The sequence below is a fragment of the Leuresthes tenuis genome, unplaced genomic scaffold (assembly GCF_036924035.1).
Source record: "Leuresthes tenuis unplaced genomic scaffold, fLeuTen1.0.hap1 SCAF_10, whole genome shotgun sequence".
Taxonomy (NCBI): Eukaryota; Metazoa; Chordata; class Actinopteri; order Atheriniformes; family Atherinopsidae; genus Leuresthes; species Leuresthes tenuis.
In genome coordinates this window covers 26,709,765-26,714,543 of record NW_027325364.1, presented here as the reverse complement: position 1 = coordinate 26,714,543, position 4,779 = coordinate 26,709,765, and positions in this window count along the sequence as shown.

Here is a 4,779-nt window from a genome sequence, read left to right as displayed (position 1 = left end):
ACTTCCTCAAGGATGCGGTGTACAAAATCATCAGTCCCTTCACGGGGTTTCTGTTTGCAGGTGTAAATGTGGGACATATTGATTTTTGTTGGAAATTGAGTGGTGATGGCTTGAGCGTTATCATTATGTCCTCGTTCACTGTTGGTAGGTTGCAAATCCAGTTGTAGCATACTGGCCTCTATTTTGCAGAGGTCGGTCGGTTTGAACTTTTTTGCCAATATGCGACGCAATTCAACCCCAGTCGGGCAGAATTGTGCGCAGAAATCTCGCAACTCGTCAGCAAAACGGGGTCCAGAATTCTCTGGATCTGGTAAGCATTGTTATGCTTCCATGATGTCAGTCTCAGTCCAGGGTCGATAAACCAGTAATGGTCCAGTGGGACCTGCAACTTTAACCATAGGCATGGTTTGAATCTGGTTTTGTTTTTTCTCACGTTTAGATCTCTGATGTCCAGATTGTGGGTAAAGGATTTTTGTCAATTGCGTTAAAAGTTCTTGGGCAGGTACGCTGGAGAACCAAACGTCTTCCTTTTCCTCATCATCAGACCTATGTAACTGATGTTGTGAGGATGATGGAATTTCTTCCCGAGGGAGGATGGAAGAAGTCCCTTCTTCCCAAGAGCCAGAGGCTTGTGGCAGGGCTGGCTGTTGTTGTTGCAGGTGTCGTGGAGGACAGGAGTCCAGGTCAGGATCCGGCACAGCGAGAGCGCTCAGGGTGGGATAAAGAGGTGCAGGAGGAGAAAAAGTGTTTTCAGTGGAATATGGTGGTGGTTTAAAAGAAGATTCAGTCTTAATCAGAGCTGAATTATCTTTTCGTCCACATACTAAATTATTATCATCATTCCGTCATGGCATTTGTTTAACATTTTCCTTTCTTTCTCTTAATACACTTTATTTTTTCCAACATTCTATACCTTTATTACTTCTTATTTAAACTTAATTTTCTTTTTTTTGCTTCATCTCTTTCTCATATTTGCAAAACTTTTCTTCTAATTTTCTTATTTCTAACATACTAAAAGAACCTTCAGGTGGAAAACCTCTGGACCATATTTCTTTTTCATTTCATCATGCTTAGGTCCCCCGGTAGGGTCAAAAGTCTGAGACCTACTGTTTCCCATTCTCAGACTTGGAATGGGGAAATATATTCCTTCACTCAAAGGACGTCTCCAATGAGGACCTTAATCTGCACTCACACTTCTTCGGACTGCTTCAAGAGGTTCACTTACCCGTGAAATCTCTGTCTCACTAATGACACAACCGGGAAACCCTCTTTTATTCAAATAAAAACTAAAAAGCAGTCCTATCGTCTCAGACTATCATATTTCAAAAATGATCCCAGCGCTGGTATTCAGGAAAAGGACCTGCCAGTCCTCTCTCTCAGAAAAGGCCTTGGAGGTATGAGGCTGGAACAGCTACTTCAGTCCAGGCTGGCCATGCACTGCGGTCCGGTCCAGAGACACCAGTCGAGGGATCCTGTTCGTGACGCCAAAATTGTGGTGGAAATTTAGTAACGCACAGAGGCAGTTATTTTCTTCTGAGGAGATAAGAAGCTTTAATAATAATATATTGCAAGAGAGAACAACACAGTACAGAATACAGAGTTGCTCTGACCACTGAAGCAAAAACCCACAGTTATATTGCCCGCTCATCACGTCATCTGTCTTTGGTTGATAGTTGATTGTTCTTCTAACTTTCCTCCCCAACCATCAGTTTAGGTTACCCAAAAGGAGTGTATTGCTCCATCACAAGTATGCTTCTTTCACATACAGGGTAATATGAAGAATGTTATGCCTGAAACCTATTTAGACATGGGTAAATATGAAGGAAAAGGCAGTTTTAACTTGGTTTGAGTGAAGGAATTCATTTTATATCAAAATCCGAAATTGTGTAGAACTCGTGAAAAGAAGCTTATTCTCGGATTCCTGAAAAGGTTTAGTGTTGTTCTTTCCTATCCTGCAAAGTACAACGTTATTATTTGTTTAAAGCTATTCAGACATGGATAAATATGAAGGACAGATCAGTTTTAACTTGGTTTGAGTGAAGGAATTCATTTTATATCAAAATCCGAAGTTGTGTAGAACTCGTGTAAAGAAGCTTATTCTCGGATTCTTAAAGGTTTAGTGTTGTTCTTTTGTATACTGCAAAGTAATACTTTCTTTTTTGTTTAAACCTATTCAGATATGGATAAATATGAAGGACAAAGCAGTTTTAACTTGGTTTGAGTGAAGGAATTAATTTCATATCAAAATCCGAAATTGTGTAGAACTCGTCAAAAGACGATTATTCTCGGATTCCTGAAAAGGTTTAGTGTTGTTCTTTCCTATCCTTTAAAGTACAACGTTCTTTTTTGTTTAAAGCTATTAAGACATGGATAAATATGAAGGACAAAGCAGTTTTAACTTGGTTTGAGTGAAGGAATTAATTTTATATCAAAATCCTGAATTGTGTAGAACTCGTGAAAAGAAGCTTATTCTCGGATTCCTGAAAAAAATTAGTGTTGTTGTTTCCTATCCTGAAAAGTACTACGTTCTTTTTTGTACAGAGACATTGTGTCATCTATCTTAGACAATAATCTATATATTTTTGATAGTAGTTTTGGGGTGCAGATGATTAGAAATTCTGCTACCCTAATCGGGAGTTGTAAGTCTGGTTGGTGGAGGATATATTTCTTTGTTATTATAGACTTAAGTTGTTGATATTCTAGGAATTTATTGCTGCCTATCTCATGTTGTGATATGAGTTCATCAAATGAAATAAAATGTCCATTTTGGATTATATGTTCCAGATGTTTGATTCCTTTGATCTTCCACAGAGTAAAGTTTAGCATTTTTTTGTTTTGCAGGATGTCAGGATTGTTCCAGATGGGTGTAAGCTTACACGGGACAAGTGAAGACTTTGTTATTTTAAGAAATTCCCACCAGGCTGTCAGAGAACATTTGTGATTTTTTACGTTTTGACTAATAAGTGGCAGGTCAGAGATTTCCAGATTATCACACAATGCTTGTTCTATATTTATCCATGTTCATCTATTGGGCTAGTTTTAAACCATTTTGATATATACCGTAACCTATTGGCTAAGGACTAGTGCTGAAAATTAGGTAAATCTAATCCACCACTGTCCTTGGTCTTCTGTAGGGTTTTTAAACTAATACGTGGTGGTTTGTTTTTCCACAGAAATTTGGAGATGCATGAATCTAGTGACTTAAACCAAGTAGCAGGTGGTTTTATGGGGATCATTGAGAACAAATAGTTAACTTTTGGTAGTATCATCATTTTAATGGTTGTAACTCTCCCCATAAGTGATATAGGTAAGGACTTCCAACGAGAGAGATCGTCCTCTACTGTCTTTAAAAATTCCACATTGTGGCGGCCTGTTGCCACTGCGGGTTCATTCAGAGAGACTCAGAGACAGCGGACGGTTCAACCTATAGTTTATTTAACCCTTTTTCACGAATGTGGAGTCGTTCGCAGGCCTTCCCTCCCGGTTCGTGCTGCCCACTCCACTTCAATCCTCCTTCCAGCTCTGAGTTCTTAAAAGAGGAGAGTGATTAGACAAGTGACTGCCGGTGTACTAATCACTCACCTAGTCCTGCTCCCCAGAGCTCTCTCCACAGCTCTCTCCTGCAGCTGATGCACCACGCCCCCTCCACATACCTCCACCGCCTGACTTTGGCCGGGGAGCGGTCTGGCCTAACCTACTCCCCCCCCCCCCACCTCGCCATGCGAGCTGGAAAGGAAGTCGGCCACTGCCATATGTGCCCCCGGCCTATGGACCACTTTGAATTTAAAAGGCTGTATTGCCAGATACCAGCGGGTGATCCATGCATTGACATTTTTCATTCGGTGGAGCCACTGGAGGGGAGCATGGTCCGAGCAGAGGGTGAATTGGCGCCCCAGCAAGTAATACCGCAGGGCGCCGACCACCCACCGGATGGCCAGGCACTCCCTCTCCACCGTGTTGTATCTGGTCTCCCTCTCGGATAGTTTCCGGCTGATGTAAAGCACTGGGCGGTCAACGCCCCGCACCTGCTGGGACAGAACAGCCCCTAACCCCCTTCTCGATGCATCAGTCTGCAGGACAAATGGGAGAGAGGAGTTAGGTGTGTGGAGAAGAGGCTCCCCACAGAGGGTCTGCTTTACCCTCTCAAGTGACGCCTGGCACTGCTCCGTCCACCGGACCGGATTAGAGGCCCCTTTTCGGGTAAGGTCGGTAAAGGGGCTGGTCAGCTCCGCGAAGTTGGGAATAAATCGCCGGTAATATCTGGCCAGCCCCAAAAACCGCCTCACCTCTTTCTTGGTCTTAGGTTTTGGGCAGGCTGCAATCGTTGCTGTCTTGTCTACCTGTGGACGCACCTGTCCGCCGCCCAAGTGGTACCCCAGATACCGTACCTCCCTCCGTCCAACTGCACACTTCTTTGGGTTGGCCGTGAGCCCCGCCTGCCACAGTGACTCCAGCACTGCCGCCACCTGCTGATCATGCTCCGCCCAGCTGTTGCTATGGATGATGACGTCATCCAGGTAAGCGGCAGCATACGCAGCATGCGGCCGCAGGACCCGATCCATAAGGCGTTGAAATGTGGCTTGGGCCCCGAACAACCCGAACGGAAGTGTGACAAATTGGTACAACCCGTATGGAGTGGAGAAGGCCGTTTTTTCCTTAGACTCTGGAGACAAGGGAATCTGCCAGTAGCCCTTGGTCAAATCCAGTGTCGTGAAAAAACGATCAGTGCCCAGGCGATCCAGGAGCTCGTCGACCCGGGGCATAGGATAGGCATCAAAT